At 38.4% G+C, this 27,094-nt stretch overlaps 1 pseudogene; it reads right to left on the bottom strand.

The window, feature by feature from the left end:
• Positions 1-2,237: 2,237 nt before the first annotated feature.
• The window catches only part of LOC110919996, a 32,034-nt pseudogene continuing 7,177 nt past the window's right edge, over positions 2,238-27,094 (bottom strand).

Below are 27,094 nucleotides of genomic sequence, written 5' to 3'. Positions count from 1 at the left end.
TAAAAAGTTTACGTTCTACGTAAAAAGTTTAACTTTTTTTTACAAAAACTTTTTTACGCAAAAATGAACGCACTCAGAAATCGCAAACTCGGGAGGTGTCTCAGATATATCATTATCATCATCGATTAGGGGGAAAAATAAAAAAACAACAACATCAAAACAAAGTGTATCTCGAAAAAAAAATCGGGTTAAAAAAATGAAGTTTTGGCTCAGATTTCCCGATAATCAGAGGCTGCAAAGTGGGGTTGCGGGTTCAAAAACCTACCCTCCACTGTCCTTGCCTCGCCATCGTCAGTTTTTTTTTTTTTGCATCATCACAGCCGATTCAACAGCAACAAAAACAGAGATTCAACAGAATCAACAACAACAAAAACAGAGATTCAACAGCAACAAAAACCCAGATTCAACAGAGATTCAACAGCAACAAAAAACCCAGATTCAACAGCAACAAAAAACCCACAGATCAAGAACATATATCAAGAACACAGGCCAAGATTCAACCGATTCAAACATTCAAAACCCAGAAAAATCAAGAACACATACCAAAAATTCAACAGATCAAGAACACAGGCCAAGATTCAACAGATCAAAACCCACAAATCAAACATTCAAAACCCAGATTCAACCGATTCAAACATTCAAAACCCACATATCAAACATTCAAAACCCACAGATCAAACATTCAAAACCCACATTAAAAACCCAGATTCAACTGCCGCCGACCAAACCAGTCACACAGCCACCACCTCCAACACCACTGCCGCTAACACCGTCGCGCCACCCCCAAAACCGCCACTACCTCTACCCAATCAGCGGAACCACCTCTACCCACCACTCAAAACAAAGATTCAAACAACAAAAACAGAGACCTTCATCGTAGACATCTCCGTTTTGAACACAACAGGGGGAATCAAAGGCTTAAATTCTTACCAATTTAGTAAAGAACACCCATCATTTTTAGTTAGAAACACCCAATCATCTCACCGGCATCGGCCGTCATCGATCGTGGTGACTTTCGATCATCTCCATTCATCGACCGTGGTGACCGTCGAACATCTGGGGGCGGTGGCAGGGTGGTGCGGTAGGTTGTGGGTCGCGGAGAAGGGAAGTTGTGGGCGGCGGAGAAGGGTGGTTGTGGGCGGCGGAATGACGGGTGTACAGATCTTCAAGAAACAACAACAAGATTTCATGGTGGATGAAGCTTCATCAAAATCTTCAGAAGCTTCATTAGTTGTAGAGATGAGTTTCAAAGGAAGAGAGAGAGAGACAAAGATGACTGAGATGAGTTTCAAATGAAGTGAGAGAGAGAGAAAGATGGCATTTAAAGTGATCTGACAATTTGATTGAGGAGAGAGAGATGGAAATGACATTTAATGGTAAATGACCAAATTACCCTTTTGAATGGCAGCATCTAATTGGTTGATAGTGGTTCTCGCGGTTCTTACAACTGGGGGTGGTTCTTATTTTAGCGGCCCCCTATATATATATATATATATATGTTCGTATGTATTTTAATTAATTTAAGGGCGTTAATGGGGGTTAAACCAATTCCTTGGTATGAGGTGAAGTGAAAGAGGGTCAAGTGGATGATTTAGCGCCTATGTGTAGTTAAGGGGCGTGAAAGTATACCCCATGGCCTAAGTACTTGATAATTTCAATTCTAAATGTAATAATTACTAGACATGTGTGATACTTATGACATATATCCACAATAATAATGTTACCATAAAGATTATACGAATAAGAAAACTACAGAAACGAGTGCCGCAATGCAAAGTGTCACCCCCGCCGTATCGCGTGGGTACCCTACTAGCTAGTTTAAATAATTAATCTTCTACAGGATGCTATTTATCTTGTGTATGTTTAATGTGGTACTTTTGTGTTATTACAAACGGTTATTTACCCGTAAATCTATAAGCTTTCAGTTTATAGAGATAAGTATGTAAATTTCTTCAAGTAATCTTGTATCAATTTTATACACTACTTCAAAATAAGCTTTTTGCGATGATCAAAACCATCACAAATGACCTTTTGCAACAAGATGTTCTATTTGTTATAACTTAGTATCCATATGTCATGTTATAACTTATGAATGCGGATGCAAAGTAATTATTATGAATGCATGGTTATGATTACCATTGGTTAACATTAGAAGAAAAATACAACTTTGAACGAAATTAGATAATGTTTTTTTAAAAAGGAAAACCAAGAAATTACATTATATTCATTCTAAATACCTATCTAGGAATAAAATCAGATATTGAAACTTCATTTGTAGATTCTGATATTTTAGGATCCTTTAGACCACTTGTTTTCTTGGAAGAATAAAAAAATGCAAGCTCTGATGGTACATGAAGTGTGACAGAGAAGTTATGCAACATATGAACAACGGAATCCATGGTTGGCCTACTGATGACATTTTCTTGAACACATAATAATCCAACGTGGATAGTTCTAATGACGTCACGTGAACTTGGTCCCATCTTCAATGTAGGATCTATGATATTTGATGTTGTTCCATTTTGCCAACTTTTCCATGCCTAATGTCACACCCCGGCCGCGTATAACATGCAACCGCGGCGGAAACGCCGGGGAGTGTTGGGACAGAATTAATTGTTTCATAACCATGGAAATCAAAGTTACAATTTATTTATTAAACAAGCGTAATACATTGTCTTAAACAGGAAAACAAAGAGTTCGTGACATAATTAAACTAGTCTATCTTCATTTTTATTCTCTAAGGCACAGGTCCGCCCTAGTGTCACGTTCATCATCCTATGGAAAAACTCCTGGAAACACATGTGAAAGTAGGTACGTCAGCATAAAAATGCCTGTGAGATACATAGGTTTTGTGAAAATGGGATTCATGACTTGAGTTTAAAGAAAACATTTAATAACAGTGAGTCATGAGCCTTGTACTTTGTTTTTGTTTTGTAAATCGTATGAAAAACGATAAGATCAGATGATATGTATAAATAAAGTGTAAGGTTAAATGAATAACCTAGTAAGGTTAGTTTGTATAAGATAAGTTGTTTGTAAAAATAATGTCTTGTGCCGAATATGTTATTTGTGTAAAACGTAATATGTCTAAACTGAGATGATTTAGATAACGCTACGATATGTAATATTATACAAGCATTTGTATATAGGAAGTACCAGCGGCGTATCCACCATGTTTGTATCATATTACATACGCCACGTTACTCAAACCATTTACCCAAACCAACCGCCATGTAAATTGTTCATGTATAAACCAATTGTCAAGTGTTATTGTGTAAACCATATCGAAATGTCTATGTTCAATGTAAACCACCAAGTATGTATATCAATGTCAAAATGTTTCTGTTTTAATGTAGATCATGTAATGTATACCCAAAATATATCTTGTATGGTAAGTGAGATGTATCAACTAAACCATATGTAAAATGCACAAAACAAGGTATTGAAGTAAAACATGGTTTAAATCAACGTTATGTTTTGTGGAACGATGCATGCTATACTGATACAAACATTTATGCGGTATTGTGAAAATGCATACATCCAAGCCTTGAGACTGTGGCGATAAACCCTTAAACAAATTAAAGGTTATCTAAGTTATGTATATCGAATTCGGTCATTCCTTTCATCCAAACCAACCTAGGATGTCCGGAACGGGAGTTGTCAATTCCTATGGTACCACTACCTACTAACGAATGGCGTAGCTAATGTTAATGAATGTATTGTTCCATGTTAAACAAACCAAATGTTATACCAAAATGAAGGCATGTGATGTGAACAATTGTACTAAGTATGCACACAATGGGCATAAATAGCATGAAATGCAATGTGAAACAATGTACTAAGTACGCACACGATGGGCATACATAGCATGAAATGCAATGTGAAACAATGTACTAAGTACGCACACAATGGGCATACATAGCATGATATGTAATGAAAACATGTACTATAATGTACTAACGAACATAGCAGGTATATAATGTGAAAACAGGGAAAGCATGAAAGTAACAAGTAGGCACATGTGTTTCACCCCAAAATAGTTTGGAAAACAGTAAAAGATGGGGTTCTATGTACTCACCTGAGATTGCTTTGAAGTTCTTGTGTAATAATCACACAATGCTAGAGATCACGGAATATCAAACGGCACCTAATAGGTAGCTATGTTAATATACCGGACCAAAATCGGAAGGATCGGATAGTATGCGGGTTCGTAAACCAAACGAGTATGGAGACTCGTGAAATATGGTTTAACAGAACCTACATACTAAAATGAAACCTAACTTAAGTGCTTGCGACCCATTACGACCCGTTTAAGTAGCTTATGCTACCTTAACGCGTCGTTTGCGTAGAACGCGTTTGGAACGCCTAACATCGTGACCACAAGGTATAACCTTGGAAGGTTACAGCTATGGTCACCTAATGTGTTTGGTCGGATCCTAAAGATCGACCAAATGGGTCGAGTTCGAAAGTATAAGCGATGGTTTAGATCGCTTACCTTACGACCCTATATAAGCACTATACTAAAAGTGACGAGCTAAGCATGTTAGAACATGCTTAACTAAGTTTAAAAAACAGGTTTGGCATAAAAACAAACGCCTTTGATGCTCACGAGTAGTTTGGTTACAAAATACGCAAGAATGCGCATTTTGGCCGAAACTACGACTCGTCACTGAGCCTAGATAACGTGGTAATCAGTAGGTATAGTCACTACGGACTATAACCATCGTGATCACGCTCACGTTATGAAGTTCCAACGAACTTCGTGTTGACCATAGGCTGGTCAACGCAGAAAGACAAACAAAGTTTGACTTTAGCACTAGAAAGCGATTAAAAGAACGAAAGAACACTTACGAAGGGTCCTCGAAAGCTAAACTTGATCCAGGAGCTCAGGTATGAAACAATGGCATCAACTTAGAGCTCATTGATCAGTTTTGCGGGTTTTAACACAAATGGGGGGGGTATTTATAGGAAAAGCAAAACCGTTAGGATCGTTTCTTGAATATCGTGCCACGATCTTATGCGTACACTTGTCAAGATGTTGTGGTGGCTCATAATGACCCTTAACTCCTGAGATTGTGAAAGGGCATTGCCCTTTGGATTGTTTGAAAGGCCAATCTTCAGCCAAAAACAAGTTTCTGCATCTGCAGGGGCCACGCGGCCCGCATCAGCATATAGACAAAACTCAGGCGGGCCACCTGGGCATGTCTGATCTGCACAAACTTTCAGAAATGTCAGTTTTGGTCCCTGTTGCATGTTTAAGCCATTTCCGACACTTCTAAGGCCCGTAAAGCCAACTTTAAGGCCCTAAAATGATGCCTAAACATTGTGGACATGAAACATGCTCAAAAATATGTTGGATGTTGGTTCGTTTGGCCGTACGATCGCGATGTTCGGTTAATTACGACGGAATGCGCATAAGCGCGAAAAACGATCCAAATGACGCGACGAATGGATTTTTCTTATGCCAAACACTAAGGCATAATATTAGGATGCTTACATAAATTTTTGGATGTCCGGATGTATTCAGAACGTAAGTTATGCGCGAAAGTGCAAACTTGTGCACTTCTTGACACTTTTAGCCCCTGAATGATTCAAAAGTTTGTTTTAGCATACCAAACCCCTCAAGCCTATTTCTAAGCTATGTAAAGGATATTTATGGTATGTTTAACTTATGGACATGTTCCAGAATGTTTGTTACAGTTCAAATTGGCATACTTTCGCAGTTTGTCAAGTTTAGTCCCTGTAAGCGAATTAACTTGTTTTTGCCATAACAAAGCCTTCAAAACTTATTTCTAAGTTATGTAAAGGTTATTTAAGGTATGTTGAGTATATGTTGATGTTCCGGAGTATTTGTCGCATTAAACTGAGTACGTTTACGCACCAGTTTGCGTATAATTCTCCAGAAAGCGATGTAGAGTTTAAAATCGAACAAAAGTCAAAACATGAAAAATGTAAAACACAACCAAACAAACATTGGGATCAAATAACATTGTTTTATTGATAATTGAACTGTTCATAATGATTTCGAGTACAAATGTTACAGTCTCCCCTACTTATGGAAATTTCGTCCCGGAATTTATTTAGAGGAAACTCGTGGAAAAAGATGCGGATATTTTGCCTTCATTTGATCTTCACGTTCCCAAGTAAACTCGGGTCCACGTTTAGATTGCCAGCGAACCTTGACCAAAGGAATGCGCTTGCGTTTAAGCCACTTGACTTCACGTTCCATGATTTCTACCGGTTTCTCAACAAATTTCAGTGTTTTATCAACACAAATTTCGTCAAGCGGTATGTGGAGGTTCTCATCAGCTAAACACCTCTTGAGATTGGACACGTGAAAGGTTGGATGAACATTTCCAAGTTCAGGAGGTAACTCAAGTCTGTAGGCTACCTTACCGATTCTTTCGACGATCTTGAATGGTCCAACGTATCTAGGTGCAAGTTTTCCTTTCTTTCCGAATTTGATCACACCTTTCCAAGGTGAGATCTTAAGTAATACACGATCACCAACTTGAAAATCCAAGGGCTTGCGTTTTAGGTCCGCGTAACTCTTTTGACGGCTTCTAGCTATCTGAAGGTTATCACGAACTTTCTTAACCTTATCAGTTGTCTCTAAAATGAGGGCAGGCCCAGTAAGTTGAGCCTCGCCAATCTCATTCCAGCAGACTGGTGAACGACATTTTCGACCATAGAGAGCCTCGAAAGGAGCCATGTTGATGCTGGAGTGATAACTGTTGTTGTAGGAGAATTCAATCAACGGAAGATGTGAATCCCAACTACCACCAAAATTGATCACACAAGCTCTAAGCATATCCTCCAGTGTCTGGATTGTTCTTTCAGATTGACCATCCGTTTGTGGATGATAAGCTGTGCTCAGATTAAGTTGGGACCCCATAGCAGATTGCATGGTTCTCCAAAAATGAGAAGTGAAACGAGCATCTCTGTCAGAAATGATGTTCAAAGGAACACCATGTCTAGCTACAATTTCATCCACGTAGATTTGAGCAAGTTTGTCAGCCGAAAAATCCTCACGGATTGGCAAGAAATGCGCTGATTTAGTAAGACGATCAATAACTACCCAGATGGCATCGTGACCTTTCTTTGTGCGTGGGAGTTTGGTAATGAGATCCATAGTAATGTTTTCCCATTTCCAAACTGGGATCTCTGGTTGCTCCAATAAACCAGAAGGACGCTGATGTTCAACCTTAACCTTAAGACAAGTAAGGCATTTTGATACATATAAGGCAATGTCTTTCTTCATACCAGGCCACCAATACCGAATACGAAGATCCTTATACATCTTATCTGAGCCAAGATGAATAGAATAATGAGACTTATGGGCTTCATCCATAAGCAAGGTACGAAGATTATCTTGGCTTGGGACCCACAAACGGTCCATGAAGTAATATGATCCATTGTCCTTCAGTTCTAGAGCAGGAGTTATGTGATAAGGAATTTCCTTATCCATTAAACCTTGTGAAGCACAAGATTGTTGAGCCTGAGAAATACGGGCTTGGATATCGGATTGAGCTTGAATAACAGATTGGACACGAATACAATGAAGCTTAGTACGTTCCTTGCGACTCAATGCATCGGCTACGACATTCGCCTTACCAGGAGGGTAGCGAATTTCGCAGTCATAGTCGTTTAGAAGTTCAACCCAATGTTGCTGCCTCATGTTGAGCTCTTTCTGATTGAAGATATGCTGAAGACTTTTGTGGTCCGTGAAAACCACACATTTTGTACCGTACAAATAGTGTCTCCAGATCTTAAGAGCGAAGACAACTGCACCCAATTCAAGATCATGAATGGTGTAGTTTTTCTCATGTATCTTCAACTGTCTCGATGCGTATGCTATGACTTTGTTCCTTTGCATCAGGACGCAGTCAAGACCCAATTTAGATGCATCGCAATAAACAACGAAATCATCATTTCCCTCGGGCAAAGTTAGAACAGGCGCGTCACAAAGTTTCTGCTTCAAGTGTTGAAAAACTTCCTCTTGCTTGAATCCCCAATCAAAGGGTTTGTTCTTCTGAGTTAGAGCAGTTAGCGGAACTGCAATCTTTGAGAAGTTTTCAATGAAGCGGCGGTAATAACCCGCCAGACCAAGAAAAGAACGAACTTCAGTAGGAGTAGTAGGCGTATCCCAATCCTTGATCGCACTGATCTTGGAGGGATCCACATGAATACCTTGTTCGTTGACAATGTGTCCTAAGAATTGAACCTCTTTAAGCCAGAATTCACACTTGGAGAATTTGGCGAAAAGCTGCTCTTTCTTTAGGAGTTCCAACGTAAGATGAAGGTGTTGCTCATGATCAGCTCGCGTCTTAGAATATATCAAAATGTCATCGATGAAAACGATGATGAACTTATCCAAATAAGGTTTGCAGACCCTATTCATCAAGTCCATGAAAACAGCAGGAGCATTAGTCAAACCGAAAGGCATGACTGTGAACTCATAATGTCCATAACGAGTGCGGAACGCTGTCTTGGGAATGTCTTCTTCATGCACACGAAGCTGATGATATCCAGATCGTAGATCAATCTTTGAAAAATAAGAAGCGCCTTGCAATTGATCAAAGAGATCATCAATGCGAGGTAGGGGATATCGATTCTTGATGGTAAGCGTGTTAAGCTCACGATAATCGATACACATCCTAAAAGATCCATCCTTTTTCTTGACAAAGAGAACGGGAGCACCCCAAGGTGAAAAGCTAGGACGGATGAAACCTTTGTCAGAAAGTTCCTGCAGCTGTTTAGACAACTCTTGCATCTCGGACGGTGCAAGACGATATGGAGCTCTGGCAATGGGATTTGCACCAGGTACGAGATCAATACGGAACTCGACTTGGCGTGCTGGGGGTAGACCAGGTAACTCTTCAGGAAAAACTTCAGAATAATCCCGAACGACAGGAATATCTGAAATAGACTTACCCTTGCCTTTATCTGCTATAACATGTGCTAAGAAAGCCACATAGTTCTTCCGTAGATACTTCCGTGCTTTAAAACAAGACATGAGTTTGAGACCACCGGCAGGCTTCTCACCACGAACCTGTAGGATCTCGCCTGTCGACAGCGGCACACGAACAATCTTCTCAGAACAAACTATCTCTGCGCGATGCTTAGATAACCAATCCATACCCACTATAACGTCGAAGCTTCCAAGTTGCATTGGCGTGAGGTCAATAGGAAAAATACGGTCGTTAAGGTTCAACTGGCAGTTGCGTAGAACAGAATTAAGAACAATGGGTTCACCACTGGCAACCTCTACTGTCAAAGGTTTACCTAGTTTCGTTCTAGACACACGAAGCATTGGCTCAAAAGATAATGACACAAAACTCTTGTCGGCCCCCGAATCAAAAAGAACAGATGCAGGCTGATTATTAATAGAGAACGTACCGTTCACCACTTCATTGTCTACTTGTGCCTCTTGAGCATTCATGTTGAAGACTCGTCCTCGAGCCTGAGCCTGATTCTGGTTTGCATTCTGATTCTGGTTGGCTAGTCTTGGGCACCGGTTTCTGTAATGGGTCAGATCCCCACAGTTATAACAAGCACCTGGTGGGTATTGTGGTCGTGCAGCTTGACCCTGTTGCTGAGCAGGAGGCTGAGCAACTTGTTGAGCCGGGTTCTGAACTGCGCGATTTTGAGCAAACCGACAAACATCGGCAAGATGACCTGACTTCCCACAGTTAGTACAGAAACGACACTGATGTTGCGGCTGATGGTGACTGTTGCATCTATTGCACAAAGGTGCACTTCCTGAATAGGGCTTCTTTGCTGGAGGCTGTGTGGGTTGGTTGGGAGCTGCCTGGTTAGCTTGGGCAGTGACAGCATAGTTTTGGGAAGCCTTACGCTTCTTTGCCCTTTTTGATGAACCAGAATCCTTTCTATTCTTGTTTTGACCTTTCTTGCTATCTTCCTTGTCAGACGACTGTTTCTTGCCCTTGTCACCCTTCCTGTGTAATTTATTCTTTCGAATCTGCGACTCAGTCAGTGTCGCTGATAACTCGATTGCCTGACGGAGTGTGGTAGGGTTGCTACTAGTAATAATGTCTTGTACCGAGTCAGGCAGGCCGTCGATGTACCTTTCGATAGCCTTATCGAGTGGGGCAACCATAGTCGGGCAAAGCAGACTCAACTCCTCAAACCTATCAGTATATGCCCTGTGCTCGCCACTATCTTGCTTCAAATCATCAAACTCTTTCTCCAACGCTCGTTGCTCATGACGAGGACAAAACTCCCTCATCATAAGAGCTCTTAGTTCAGCCCATGTCTGTGCTAGAGCAACTTCTGCACCACGGTCTCTCATTACCCCGTTCCACCATGTGAGAGCCCTCTTTTGAAACACGCTCGAAGAAAACTCGACCTTGCGATTATCCGGACACTGCACGTGGCGAAAAGTATTCTCAATGCTCTCGAACCATTGAAGGAGCCCAGTTGCTCCCTCAGAACCACTAAACTTGAGTGGTTTAGCCGAGTTAAAATTCTTGAAATTGCATGTACCATTGTTGTTGTTGTTGGCCTGGTTCCATTGAGCAAAGAGATTTGGGAATTGAGCAGCCATCTGCTGCGCAATAATTTCTGCCAGCTCGGCAGTTGCTATCTGGTGTTCGCGTCGAGGAGGCATTCTAAAAGAGGAAAAACATGAAAGGAAACGAGTGAGATGATTGGATGAAGAGAATGAGATGAAGCAAAATCAACAAAAACAGAGATGGTGGTTATGCATCGCTAAGCAAACAAGCGACACACAATGTCTAATCAAAGTAAACGGGTCAAAAATAATGTATCGCGAAGACATGTTCGCCTATAAGTGAACACTCACCCCAAGAGTTCCCAGGTAAGAGTGACTGGTCCGATTATGTGGATTTGTACGAACACTCTAGCCTTAGACAGAAAACTCAGGGTACAGGCATTCACTCTTCCAGTTCGCACGTGTTCACACTATTAAAACCCGAAAACCTTGACGAGATTTTTGAAAATTCAAAGGGGTTCAAAACCTTATAATAGAGGGTTCAAAACCTAGTAATCAATCATCCTAGAATAGATGATAAATTTTCAAAGCGGATTCGGAATCGAAATTCTCGTTGTGGTCATCACCTAAGGATAGGTGAAGTGCATGTTTTAAAATCTAAACACAAGGTACCTTGTGTTAGGGTCCTAGAAAGTTATAGTCTAGGTCAAAGCATTACTAATAACCTAATTCCCTATAACCATTGGCTCTGATACCAACTCTTCTGTCACACCCCGGCCGCGTATAACATGCAACCGCGGCGGAAACGCCGGGGAGTGTTGGGACAGAATTAATTGTTTCATAACCATGGAAATCAAAGTTACATTTTATTTATTAAACAAGCGTAATACATTGTCTTAAACAGGAAAACAAAGAGTTCGTGACATAATTAAACTAGTCTATCTTCATTTTTATTCTCTAAGGCACAGGTCCGCCCTAGTGTCACGTTCATCATCCTATGGAAAAACTCCTGGAAACACATGTGAAAGTAGGTACGTCAGCATAAAAATGCCTGTGAGATACATAGGTTTTGTGAAAATAGGATTCATGACTTGAGTTTAAAGAAAACATTTAATAACAGTCAGTCATGAACCTTGTACTTTGTTTTTGTTTTGTAAATCGTATGAAAAACGATAAGATCAGATGATATGTATAAATAAAGTGTAAGGTTAAATGAATAACCTAGTAAGGTGAGTTTGTATAAGATAAGTTGTTTGTAAAAATAATGTCTTGTGCCGAATATGTTATTTGTGTAAAACGTAATATGTCTAAACTGAGATGATTTAGATAACGCTACGATATGTAATATTATACAAGCATTTATATATAGGAAGTACCAGCGGCGTATCCACCATGTTTGTATCATATTACATACGCCACGTTACTCAAACCATTTACCTAAACCAACCGCCATGTAAATTGTTCATGTATAAACCAATTGTCAAGTGTTATTATGTAAACCATATCAAAATGTCTATGTTCAATGTAAACCACCAAGTATGTATATCAATGTCAAAATGTTTCTGTTTTAATGTAGATCATGTAATGTGTACCTAAAATAGATCTTGTATGGTAAGTGAGATGTATCAACTAAACCATATGTAAAATGCACAAAACAAGGTATTGAAGTAAAACATGGTTTAAATCAACGTTATGTTTTGTGGAATGATGCATGCTATACTGATACAAACATTTATGCGGTATTGTGAAAATGCATACATCCAAGCCTTGAGACTGTGACGATAAACCCTTAAACAAATTAAAGGTTTTCTAAGTTATGTATATCGAATTCGGTCATTCCTTTCATCCAAACCAACCTAGGATGTCCGGAACGGGAGTTGTCAATTCCTATGGTACCACTACCTACTAACGAACGACGTAGCTAATGTTAATGAATGTATTGTTCCATGTTAAACAAACCAAATGTTATACCAAAATGAAGGCATGTGATGTAAACAATTGTACTAAGTATGCACACAATGGGCTTAAATAGCATGAAATGCAATGTGAAACAATGTACTAAGTACGCACACGATGGGCATACATAGCATGAAATGCAATGTGAAACAATGTACTAAGTACGCACACAATGGGCATACATAGCATGATATGTAATGAAAACATGTACTGTAATGTACTAACAAACATAGCAGGTATATGATGTGAAAACAGGGAAAGCATGAAAGTAACAAGTAGGCACATGTGTTTCACCCCAAAACAGTTTGGAAAACAGTAAAAGATGGGGTTCTATGTACTCACCTGAGATTGCTTTGAAGTTCTTGTGTAATAATCACACAATGCTAGAGATCACGGAATATCAAACGACACCTAATAGGTAGCTATGTTAATATACCGGACCAAAATCGGAAGGATCGGATAGTATGCGGGTTCGTAAACCAAACGAGTATGGAGACTCGTGAAATATGGTTTAACAAAACCTACATACTAAAATGAAACCTAACTTAAGTGCTTGCGACCCATTACGACCCGTTTAGGTAGCTTATGCTACCTTAACGCGTCGTTTGCGTAGAACGCGTTTGGAACGCCTAACATCGTGACCACAAGGTATAACCTCGGAAGGTTACAACTATGGTCACCTAGTGTGTTTGGTCGGATCCTAAAGATCGACCAAATGGGTCGGGTTCGAAAGTATAAGCGATGGTTTAAATCGCTTACCTTACGACCCTATATAAGCACTATACTAAAAGTGACGAGCTAAGCATGTTAGAACATGCTTAACTAAGTTTAGAAAACAGGTTTGGCATCAAAACAAACGGCTTTGATGCTCACGAGTAGTTTGGTTACAAAATACGCAAGAATGCGCATTTTGGCCGAAACTACGACTCGTCACTGAGCGTAGATAACGTGGTAATCAGTAGGTATAGTCACTACGGACTATAACCATCGTGATCACGCTCACGTTATGAAGTTCCAACGAACTTCGTGTTGACCATAGGCTGGGCAACGCAGAAAGTCAAACAAAGTTTGACTTTAGCACTAGAAAGCGATTAAAAGAACGAAAGAACACTTACGAAGGGTCCCCGAAAGCTAAACTTAATCCAGGAGCTCAGGTATGAAGCAATGGCATCAACTTAGAGCTCTTTGATTAGTTTTGTGGGTTTTAACACAAATGGGGGGGTATTTATAGGAAAAGCAAAACCGTTAGGATCGTTTCTTGAATATCGTGCCACGATCTTATGCGTACACTTGTCAAGATGTTGTGGTGGCTCATAATGACCCTTAACTCCTGAGATTGTGAAAGGGCATTGCCCTTTGGAGTGTTTGAAAGGCCAATCTTCAGCCAAAAACAAGTTTCTGCATCTGCAGGGGCCACGCGGCCCGCGTCAGCATATAGACAAAACTCAGGCGGGCCGCCTGGGCATGTCTGATCTGCACAAACTTTCAGAAATGGCAGTTTTGGTCCCTGTTTGCATGTTTAAGCCATTTCCGACACTTCTAAGGCCCGTAAAGCCAACTTTAAGGCCCTAAAATGATGCCTAAACATTGTGGACATGAAACATGCTCAAAAATATGTCGGATGTTGGTTTGTTTGGCCGTACGATCGCGATGTTCGGTTAATTACGATGGAATGCGCATAAGCACGAAAAACGATCCAAATGACGCGACGAATGGATTTTTCTTATGCCAAACACTAAGGCATAATATTAGGATGCTTACATAAATTTTTGGATGTCCGGATGTATTCAGAACGTAAGTTATGCGCGAATGTGCAAACTTGTGCACTTTTTGACACTTTTAGCCCCTGAATGATTCAAAAGTTTGTTTTAGCATACCAAACCCCTCAAGCCTATTTCTAAGCTATGTAAAGGATATTTATGGTATGTTTAACTTATAGACATCTTCCGGAATGTTTGTTACAGTTCAAATTGGCATACTTTCGCAGTTTGTCAAGTTTAGTCCCTGTAAGCGAATTAACTTGTTTTTGCCATACCAAAGCCTTCAAAACTTATTTCTAAGTTATGTAAAGGTTATTTAAGGTATGTTGAGTATATGTTGATGTTCCGGAGTATTTGTCGCATTAAACTGAGTACGTTTACGCACCAGTTTGCGTATAATTCTCCAGAAAGCGATGTAGAGTTTAAAATCGAACAAAAGTCAAAACATGAAAAATGTAAAACACAACCAAACAAACATTAGGATCAAATAACATTGTTTTATTGATAATTGAACTGTTCATAATGATTTTGAGCACAAATGTTACACCTAATTAAATGATATATATTAACTTTGTTATAGAGATATCAAACATATAATATAAAAAATTACTTTTGTAAGGGAATATTTCCACACAAATAATATATGTTGTTTTAATTCAGGCTTGGAGAAATGATAGGATACTTATAAAGCTTAGAAGATCTTCTGAACTCTTAACTAAATGATAAGAACTTTATACATATAATAAAAAATAACTTTTGCAGGGGAATATATCCACAAAAATTACATATGTTGTTTCAATTTAGGTTTGATGAAATGATATGATACTTACAAAGCTAAGAAGATATTCCGAACTCCCTCCGTGCTGAAAACATTTGTTTTCTTGACCCGTTACTATCTCTAGTACCAACACTCCGAAGCTAAAGGCATCTAACTTGATTGAGAAATGACCATGTCGGACATATTCAGGTGCCATATAACCACTATAAGAGTGCATAGATCGGGAAAAAAGTTATCACTTGCTACAGCATACGATCACAAAAAGGTCATCATTTTCAGCAAAAAGTAGATCTTATTTCAAAAACACTAATTAAAAAAAGGGAGTTACACGCCCTTCTAGAAGTATATGTAAAATTATATATGGTCCTGCTATGAAAATAAACTAATGGAAGACTTACTACGTTCCAACAACCCGACTCGTGTCTGCTTGGGTTTCATCAGGTTTAAATAATCTTGCCAAGCCAAAGTCAGCAATTTTAGGGTTCATTTCTGCATCTAGAAGAACATTGCTTGCCTTCATATCACGATGAATTATTGTTAGACGAGAATCTTCATGAAGGTATAGCAATCCCTTCGCTATACCCAATATTATATGTATCGTGTCTCCCAATCAAGAAGTGTACGTTTAGTTTGGTCTGCAAACACAATCATTAACATCATTAACTGGGAATTAGTGACAAGATTCACTACAAAAGAAACAACATTTTTTTTGTTTTTTTGCTAACAATGTTAAATTGTTTAAACAAAAAATAACTTTTATGTTCCTATGAAAGTGTTAAGAACTTCTATGACACTTGCAACAAAGTTTTTCTTTAAGACCATCCACTGTGGTGACCTCCGATTTGGGTTGGTCGCCATGTGGCAACAAAAAATAATATGATAATCAATTTTATTATCTTTGGCTCACAACCTGACCTCCATGGCGACCCAAGGTTGCAACTGGTCAACACTACACTTGTCCACTTTTGATTTGTGTAGTATTTAGTTTTGTTTTTCGTTTTTTTTCTTAGTCACTAGTTTCCTCAATAATTTAATTACTCAAATAACTTTTAATACATAAATTTAAAGAAAGAACAAAATACACTGTATTTTTTTAACATCCGGGTATAAATATTTAAAAAAACAGAGTTTGTTCAAAATTATTATTTTTTAGTATAAAATAAATATTGGCGTTTTAACTTTTATTTTTTATTTAAGATAAACAACTTTTATTTGTATTAAAAAGAGTTAATTGTTTGGATGGTCCCTGTGGTTTCACGTTTTTTCACGTTTAGTCCCCACATTTTGAAAATAGCATGTATGCTCCCTATGGTTTGTCATTTTGTTACTCGGATAGTCCCCCAATATTTACTCTGGGGACTATCCGAGTAACAAAATGACAAACCATAGGGAGCATACCTGCTATTTTCAAACTAACTGAAATCTACTCAGGGACTATCCGAGTAACAAAATGACAAACCATAGGGAGCATACCTGCTATTTTCAAAAGGTGAGGACTAAACGTGAAAAAAGTTGAAACCACAGGGACCATCCGAGCAATTAACTCTAAAATTAAAAAAAATATATTTTCCATGTGTCCATATTCTATTGGTTCGTGAGATTTTATAGAATAAACTAAAACTATAGATCAAATTTTATTAATAGAAAAATGGTTTAGGGTTGGGTTGTTAATGGGTGTGAAATTTTAGTTGGGTTGGGTTGTGTAGGTGGAAGTGGAATAGAGAGAAAAAAGTTTTTTTACTGAAAAGTTAGGTTGGGTTGAGTTGTGAATGTGGATAGTCTAACAACTTATGAAATGTGAAACAATCATTGGTTGTTAAATTGGCAAAAATTCTTGCTTAAATATTATTTCCATCCCACAAATATATGTGAAATGTTTTTTCTTGCAGTGCAATCTATATGGGACTCAAAAAAGGTATCCTCTTTAAGAACTTACCGAATACGAACCGATCAAGACTTGCATTTGGCAAAAACTCATAAATGAGAAGTCGTTCCTTCCCTTCTATGCTGAAACCAAGCAACCTAACCAAATTACGATGTCGAAGCTTCAAAACTAGCAAGACCTCATTCTTGAATTCTATGTCACCTTGTTGGGAATTTCCTACTAGCCTCTTTACTGCTATTTCCGTCCCGTCTATAAGCTTACCCTAAATATCATATGATAGCTAGCATATATGATATATTTATGTTTAACTAAGATCAAGATTCTGAATTTAAGAACACATTGAGCGATCCTTGTTTATCCATACCTTGTAAACAACTCCAAATCCACCACGTCCAAGCTTATTGTTTTCAGAAAAGTCATTAGTTGCTGCTTTGATTGTACTAAAGTTGTATTGCAATGATTCACTAGAGCCGATTTTCATAGTTTCAGCTAGTAGACGGAAAGATGAGTTAGAAGTTTCTTTTGGCAACAATGTGTTGTTCTTAATTCTATAGCTAGACTTGTTTAATGATGTGTTATGTTATATGATAACCAAATGCTAATTAAACTTTTAGTAACAATATATGGCTATTGCGTAAATATACATCATTATCCATTCGTTCAAGTTGAAACCATTAACTTTTAAGGTTAAACAGGAACTTACTAATACTTTCGTAAGGGGACGATGAGGAAGTTTGCCTTTTCGTATTCTTGAATCTCATATAGATACACGAAGTAATAACTACCGCAACTATTGTCACAGTAACACTTACTATTATCGCAATTCCTGTTGTGTTTTTCTTTTTACCTGCAAATAGCAAGTGCATAAAATTTGAATGTTTTTCAAAACTAAAATCATTTTCTAGATTTCCTTAATCGCTAACTCACACGCACACTAACCTACAGCTAATCCTAAAACTATAAGAACGTCCACCATAAGACATTAGGGTGAAGGGAGTGGGGAGCAGTAAAGTGTTGGTAAACACCTTTACCGATAGTCAAGACCATCGCCAACCACTTTACCGATCATGATGTTACCGATTAGATGGGCATTTTGGTGAAGGTTTACCGATGGGAAAGAGAGGGAGGGAAGGGTGCATGGTGGGGTCCATTCCTTCTCAACCAATAACACATTTTTCCTTTTTTAAAAAAATAGTTTACCTAAACCCCATTAGGTAAACCGCCGTTAACGTTTTTGAGCATTAGGTAAATATTTTAGGTGAATTGACATGACACTATCACTACTAGAAAATTGGGCAATTGTCACCAAAATTTGTGACCAAAAAAATTGGTAACAAGATTAGCTACCATTTTACAACCAAAATTTTATTGGTAGCAAATACAATGGAAAAATCCTAAATGATAATAAGAAAAAGTTAATTTACAAAGTACGGTTGTAAAATGGTGGCAAATATGTATAAAAGAAAAAAAATTGGTAAGAGTTGCCACCACTTTCTGACTGAAATTTCTGACGGTCTCAGCAGTCACCAGGGGAAAATTTAAGCGGGACTTTGAATTTATTTCATCGCCCAATCATTTTTACCCAAAATTAAGCGGGGATATCAAGGGTTCTGAACTTTGCTCTCCCTTTTGCCCCAAATTAAGCAGGGGGATACCAACACATACAGCTAGGGTTGACTTTTTTTTAGGTCAAACATATTATGGACCCGCACCCAAAGTTGATAATATATCATGAAATTTACAATATGGGGTTAAGTTTTGTCATAAAATTCAAGTTAACTGTGGGTCTGGTAAGTATTAGGTCTAAAAACAGCATCCTTGATGAGTTTGACTTTAAGGTGAAGTAGATTATTTTGAAATCCAATATTGCCGTGAAATCTTTAGATTAAAAGTAATATTGATTAATATTCACTAAATACCATAACAACTTCTATTCGTGACATAAGGAAAGTGTCAGATTTGACTTTTTTAGTCAAACTGTCTAACTTCTAAGCCCAACATTAATATGAAGCAGTTAAAGCAACAAGAGATGTCATTGTATGACTACTAGGGGTGTAAACAACTCCAAAGGCTCGAGAGCTACTCGTTATCGGCTCGGTTAAAAGCTCGAACAAGCCGAGCTTTAACGAGCCTGAGCTCGAGCCTGAAATAGAGCTCGTTTAGTTATCGAGCCCGAGCTCGAGCCTGAAATACAAAGCTCGTTTAGGCTCGTGAGCCTAAGCGAGCACAAACAAAAATTTATTTATTTTATATATAATATAATAATAATGATGATAACATTGGCGAGCCGAGCTCGAGCCGTGCTTTGACTCGTTTAAGCGATGCTGAAGCGAGCTCGAGCCGAGTTTTTAGTTCGTCTGAGGTTGTTCTTAAAATAGCTTGAGCCGAGCTCGAGCTTTGGGTTTTACTCGCGAGCCGAGCTCGAGCTCAAATAAGTAGGCTTGAACCGAGCCGAGCTCGAGCCCAGTCGAGCTTGAGCTCGGCCCGACTCGTTTACACCCCTAATGACTACCAAGTTTAATGTATACTATTGATTAAAAGAAGACCTTCATGAACTCAGAAGGTAACATGGTTAACTTCAAAAGTCAAAGCCCAAAATTCTAGAAAAATTTCAGCAGTATGACCATTCAATTTTCATGATATTATTTTGTGTAGCTCAGTGTTCTTGTGATTGTTTGTAATACTTTATGGTTATCTAATAGAAACTTTTTTACATGAAATAATTGTAAATTTCACCTACCAAAAGTTGGTAAACAAAATAAAAGTCAACTATAGCAAACTGCAGCAATGATATTTTTAGCTTAATGGTTAAATACATTAGCAGGGTATTTTCATGTAGGTGTGTACTGATGGCTGAATATATATCACTATATCAGAGCACCGACTTGCATCAAAAACTATTTAGCTCAACACCTCAACCAGCCTGTGACCCGTTTCATTTCAAATTGCCAATTTTGACCTGTGTAATATTAATTCACTATATTCATCCAAGTAGGAGAATCAGGCATGCTTCCTCTTTGATATCCACAATGTAAAACACTGTTTTTGTCAACTAATATCAAACTGCTGCTTGAGTGGGTTAGTTTGGGTTGTTTTTAAAATTATATGGGTTAGTTTGGGTAAGATATTTTAACTAAACGGGTCACAACGGGTCAATTGAAATTCCATCTTGTATTGAATGTAAGCCCTGCTTCTTGGGAACCACAATTGTTTTATCTGATCAATCTTAGACTTACCGTTTGTTTTTTGTTTTTTTCTTTTGAAATTCTGACAGATTAAAAGAGGCAGCGTTGAGGTGAGTCAATGCATCGTAATTATTTGGGTTGTGTTTTATCTCAAATCGGGTGGATGGGTCCAATTGGTATATAACAGGTTATACGGATTCTTAACAATTTTGTTCTAAGATTGGAATTTCTTGAAGGAAAATTGCTAACTTTTGCCCTATTAAGGGTAAATGTCTTCTAAATTTTTAACAAAGGTAAATAACCTTTGAAAATGTTTAACAAGGTTAACTTTGGCATAAGCACGCCACCCTTCTATACAGATTGTTCTAGAAATAAGTGAGAATGTTAAGGAATTTCATATTGATTTCATACAAAAAAATGTGTTTAAATTAGGTATAATTTCCTTCTTAATATGTAAACAAACTAGGACATGCTATTTAGCTTCTAGCACTTGAACTGTAGCTTACAATTGTATTTTGTTTTCTTTGCAACGAAGTTGACCCATTATTATTTTTTGTTAATTCTGATTTCTTGATTCTATTCATTGGTTGTTTTGTAGATTGAAAAGTTGAACTTTGTTATCAAGTAGCTCCTTAAGGAAAAAGATGAAGAAAAAGAAAGGTTCAATGGAATTATTGCGGGGTTTTGGCTGAAAAAGAAAAAACATAAGGTGGATAAAGATGCTATGCTTGATAGGATGTCACAAATTGAAGCTATGTTAACAGCTACAGTTCGAAGATAAACACTTGGTTTTGAATGTTTAAATGTTTATCTTATTAGGATAATTTTAGTTATTTTATGTTTTAGTTGGTATTTTTTTTATATGCTTTTGAAAACAAGATGTTTATATAATTTTGGGATTTTATCAAACTTTTTTTATATTATTTGTAGATTTATTGATATGTAAACTTGATGAAAATAGCAGGGAGAAAAAATCTGAATTAAAAACCAATATTCCAAACCAAACCAATATTCCAGTAATTAGTAAATGGTAGCAAATAAATGGTTGCAAATGGTGGCAATATCGGTGGCTAAATGGTGGCAATATCAGTGGCTAAATGATATCAAAACATACAAAGCCGATGGCTAAATGATGGCAATTTCAGTGGCTAAATGGTATGAAAATGCGTCACAACTCGGTGGCAAATAAGGCGGAGCGTAGAAAACATGAAACGGTGGCAAATAATTTTGACCAATTTTGTGGTGGTAAAAATAAGGTAGCAAAATATAAAAATGGTGGCTATTTGGTGGCATTAGGGCAATTGACACGGGTGTTTTTTGTCACCGTATTTTCGGTGGCAAACTGGTGACAACAAGGAAATTGCTACCATTCTGTAACAAAAAATTACATGACAAAAACCATGTTTTCTAGTAGTGTATGTGATTGGGTGAATTGGGAGTTTACCTAATACCATTAGGTAACCACTCCCTTCACCCTTAATTAGGACTAGAACCCTCAACCACTTGAGGAGGAACACTTATGAAATGATTGTTGATACACGATTTGTGGACGCGACTCGACGCGACGTGATTCGATCAAGGACGCGACTTTCCTCCGTCGTGTACAAGATCAAACATGGGCCAAGATGGATAAAGGACTTAGATTTAGTCCTTTGGCTGAAACAAGACAAGAAAACAAGACATGGGCCTAAACCAAAGTCGGCGAAACAAGCTTCTGGGCCTCACTGTTTGGGCCTAAGCCCAGTTCGGCGAAACAGGCTGGAAGTCGACGAAATATACTGTTTCGTCAACATTGATTCTCTTTCGTCGACATCTGCTTCCCTTTCGTCGTCTATGTTTTGTTTCGCCAAGAACTGTTCTGTTTCGTCGTGTCTGTTGCTATATATAGTCTGTAGTTAGACTGAAAATGTTAGACACAAGAAGGGGGAACACAGAACACACACAAACTGAGAGAGAGTTTACAGAATAGATTTGTAAACATTGAGCTTGTAACTGATCTTTTCATACGTATTAATACAGAGGTGTTAATCGGTGAATCTTGTGTGTCGTTTATTTGCGTGTTCTATCTCGGTTGGATTCCGCACAACCGGGGTAGTTTGTATACAAGGATTAGGCGACTAGATCCTCCTAGCCGGACCTACAATTGGTATCAGAGCTTAAGGCTCGATTTCTTGTTGAAAACCGAGTTACCGGTGTGATTTTCGAGTGGGTTTTGAGTGTGTTTTGTGTAAAATTTTCACAAACCCAGTTCCAGTTCATAAAGTCTGAATCAAAACTCGAAAATCTTTGTTGTTTTGGTGTCGTATTTGTTTAAAACTTGTTAAAAAAATTGGAAGATCTTTATAGGTACAAGTTGTGTCGTGTTTCTTAGCAAAAACTTGTGTTCGGAAACTTCTCGGTTCACCGGAAAATTCAGAATTCTGGGTTTGTTCTTCATATCTTCATCAAAACTTCAAAGTGTTCTTCAAATTTACAACCTTTTTGATCTTGGTCAAATATTTGTCAAAGTTGTTTGTTGTTGAAAATTGTGAATTGATTAAAATAATGTATCCCCATACCTAGATTGGTAAGGTGGGAATGGTGTAGCCGAAAGCATACTGATTGTGTCAGTAAAGAGATAAAAGTTTGAAAAAGTTTACCTACTTTTCTGAATTAGATCTCGACGAAGCAAGTTTGATTCGCAAAAAGCATCCTCGACGAAACGCTTTGATTCGTCATTATCTGTTTCGTCGCACACAACATCTGTTTCGTCGAGACCATTATCCATTTCAGTTTCGTCGACATCATCATACGTTCTGTTTCGTCGCATATCAATAGCACTATCTGTTTCGTCGCACACATCAACCAAATTTGTTTCGTCATACTTTGGGCCAAAAGCCATTTCGTCGAACAACAAATGGGCCTGTTTCGTCGCACAAGAATTGGGCTCGCATAAGATTTGGGCTTCTCTCAAGAATTGGGCTTCTGTTTGGAATCCTATTTCGTCGCAAATATATTAAGGCTGTTTCGTCGCTCAAATTTGGGCCTGTTTCGTCGAGTGAGACTTGGGCCGCTTTCGTCGATCTGGGAGCCCAAAAGAAGATTTCAGTTTCGTCGTCCAATAACTCAGCCTGTTTCGTCGAGTGTGTTGTTCAGACTTAACAGAAGGGTTGCAAAATTGTTTTAAGTGTCTGTTTCGTGTGATTTAAAGTGAAATTCTCCTTTGCATATATAACATGAATCCGAGTTGGTGGGGTAATCCGTCTCCGGATGAAGGAAAGTATAGAAGTACGGGTTTGTCGCCATCATGGGCCGAATCTCCCACACGATCTCGAATTACGGCAGAACAATGGGCATCGGTTACCAATCAAAAGCAAAGTGAACCGAAAATGACAACAGACATATACGGAAATCCAATACAATCAGTTCCCAAACCAGAAAGAACAACAGACTTGTATGGAAATCCATTACCACCAGTTGCTTCACAACGCCATCGTTCCACTGTAGCACCATCATCTCTTGATCCAAGGAACTGTAGTCAGACAAAAACGGCGTTGTATGCTGAAATTGTCAAAGATGCCAGCAATGGTGAATCCTCGGGAAATAATGACAGTTCTGAACATGACAATAATTCAGATGAAGATGTTTCAACTTCAGCTGAGGATGATACAACTTCAAGTTCAAGCGAGGATGGATCTAAATGTGAATCATCAAGGGAGGTTATTGATTCTGATGCAGAAAGGCCAACATCTGAGAGTGATTCCAGTCAGGTATGTGTCGATGAACCCACTACTGTTAATTGTGATAATTGTGCTAGACTAAGCATTAAATGTGCTGATTTGGATGCAAATATGTCTGAGTTGCAAGGCAAACATGATGCTTTAAAAGCTAATTTGTTTGACTTGCAAAACAAACATGTTGATTTAGATGCTAAGTGGTGTGACTTGCAAAGCAAACATGAGGCTTTGCAAAACAAGTACGATGTGACATTCATCCACAACCAAAAGTTGACCGTGGATCTTTCTAAGTGCACAGAAGCCAACATGTTTTATGAAAACCATGAAAAGGAGTTTAAATCAGTAATCGAAACATTAAAAAAGGATAAGACCGAGCTAACGAAAATGGTTTCAAGAAAACAAACTGAAATAAACCTTTACATCGGTAGGCTCGAGTTAATGCAAAAAGAAATGGCATGTGTTAAAACTGAAAGTGAGGCGATCCGACTCAAGTTAGATAGCTATTTAAGCTCTAGCTATGTGTTGGATCACATCATTGATGTTCAGAAAGAGAAAAAGGATGTCACATGTATTGGATATAAGAAATGTCAACCACCTGTTAGACACAATTACGATGCACTGCCTGATGAGAAGAATAGAACTCACTTTGAGCCATCTGTTCCTTTAGACATTAATGTCACACCCCGGTTTCCACGTGTCTCACCGGTGGGCCCGGTGGGGGATTACCGTGACGATGTTGGCAACAATATAGTCAAACCACACAATTATATAATGAACAGCGGAAGCATAAGATAAATATATAAACTTCAACCTCTGGTTGTAATATCAAATGTATTACAGAAGTTGAATATATCCACAGCGGATCAAAAAGTAATAAATATTGTTCATTCAGATGCAGCATCGAGTTTGCGAGACTATGTACGATGCTTAGGACGCCTATACCAGCCCATTTCGTATAGTACCTGCACTTAATCTTTTTGGGGAAAATACGTCAGTTTACACTGGTAAATACATTCAACTGACACATTTGAAAATGTTTATTAAAATTGATTTGAATGCACAAGGCACAAACTCTTTTATAACTTGGGAAAATTATTAAAATCTTGTGAACGTTTTACATGTTCTTTTATGCGTTCAGTAGCCCGGGTCGTGCCGGGTTAAAGATTTATAGACACACCACATTGCGTAAAACCGTAGTATAAAAACCAACGGCTACGTCTTTTAAATTTAATGTCGACAATATATACCGGGTGTACGCCTACACCGGGATGTCGATGGTCGTGGCCATTTCGTAAAATGATGCCAAGGATATCCGGGACAACGGTCATTAAACCCCCCAAAGGCTTTTAAGAAACAAAACTGTTTAAATGAGCCGATCATATTATTTAATTAACCACCTAAGCGATGGAAGAATATAATGCTCAATCAAGCGGTATTAATATACCGTAACCCAAGCCCATATAGGGGAAATAAGTTAAAGTATTTACCTTTGCAAGTATATTTCCTTAATTTGGATTAAATCACCGATAGCTTTTACTGGGGCTCCTAATCTGGAACGAAGGTTTTAATTAACCTCTTAGAATCCTAACGAGTCGTTATAATGGCCGTAGCCTAGACCGGTTGGTTCCGATATGTGAATATGGTTTAATCGCGTGAAAAGGCGAAAACCGAGAATGGAGTGCGATTCTGACCCAACAAGTTCAGAGACTTGTTTTATATGGGTTTATGGTTCACACTCTGGATTTTGGGGTCCAAATAATATAATTTGACCCGTATCGGCTAATTTATGAAAACTAGTTTCATAAGCCGAACCGTGCGCGCAATAGGCGAAACGGTTAACCATGAGAGTCGTACGCTTATTTCCTAAGTCAATATGCCTTAAAGAGGTTGTGGTATCAGTAGGATACCTTCCGTGATGCCCGTAACGAGTTTAAGTTAATATTATGCCCCGTAGGGGCTTTTCGGTCATTTTAAAGGCTTTTAAAGGGCTTTTCGAGTTCTACAGGAAATCTGGGTTTCCCGAATAGTTTATAAAGCTTAAAATACTTTATTTATTATTTAAAATCAGTAGCAACTGGAATCGGGTCAAAAGACCTTGTAGAACTCATGTTTTGGCCGAAAAGGGCATATTCGGTATTTACCGAACCGTAGCCATAACCGCAGGTTATGAGCGAGGTAAAAATTATTAAAAATCTTTAAAATTCCCAAAATATTATTTTAATACAGTGGGTAAAAGTTTTGGTGACGAAATCTTGGTTTAGATGGTCGTTATGCTAATTGCGCCGTTAATTACTAAAGTTTACTTTAAATGCGCCATTTAGCATACCTCTCATTCTAGACCTCGGATTGACGTGAAACTTTAAGGACATGCTTATAATTTAATAAGCAAGGTTCTGGTCCGTTCACGTGTCCGAAATACTCGTTTTATTTTCAAAATGGCGTTACGGTCAACTTTTAGGCGATTAACGGAAATGCGTAAAAGACTCGGATAACTCATGAACCGATCACAGAGGTTTATACCATTATGTAACCTGGTCCTAAGAGAGTCCTAAGGTATGTCTATACCTCACTAAAACAGGTCAGAACTGAAGTCAATGCAAAAGTCAAACTTTTGCGACATTCGGCTCCGAACCGGTTCAATATAGCAAATGATCGATTCAAACGAGCGCAAACAAGTTTATATACTTAATATCATATTTTATGAGTGTCAAAACAGGTTTCTTAGTATATACATTACAGATTATGCATAAATCGCTAAAATAGCTTTCTGTTGACTTTTTAAGTGCGCGTTTGACTCGATATTTGACATAGTTAGAGTGGTGATCAGGGGGAACCCTTTTAGAGGTTTATTACCCACATAAATACCAACTCAAAACCACTTTTGATTCGTCATAAGACTGAATCATTTGTGAGTTATCGTTATAACAACCGTTAGTTACGACGGTTGAGTTTATAAGCTATAACTATGGAAATGTGAAACCACAAAGGGTTAGATCACTTACAGAAGCTTGAGGGAAGACTTAGAACCCAGAGGAATGTTTGAGAGCTCTTGGAAATGATCAGATGAGTGTGTTTTGTGTTGTGTGAATGTTATGAGCATAATGTGGCTATTTATAGTGAAATTTGGGCTCTAGGATCATTACAACACATGCTACACTGAGTATGGATGATGGGCAGGTGCCCCTAAGTGATATGGGTCGAGTAGGGGGCGCCCATGCTTCATTGATTGGGTGTTGGTCGTTCAAAAGCTCCAAAAGGCATGTAGTTACAAGTATTCTGCATCTGGGCGTCCCACGCGGCCCGCATGGAAGTTCCATGCATGTTTAATGCGGGTCGCCTG

The sequence above is a fragment of the Helianthus annuus genome, chromosome 16 (genome assembly GCF_002127325.2).
Source record: "Helianthus annuus cultivar XRQ/B chromosome 16, HanXRQr2.0-SUNRISE, whole genome shotgun sequence".
Lineage (NCBI taxonomy): Eukaryota > Viridiplantae > Streptophyta > Magnoliopsida > Asterales > Asteraceae > Helianthus > Helianthus annuus.
The sequence above is the reverse complement of the archived record's forward strand: the minus strand, read 5'-3'. Positions and strand labels throughout refer to the sequence as shown.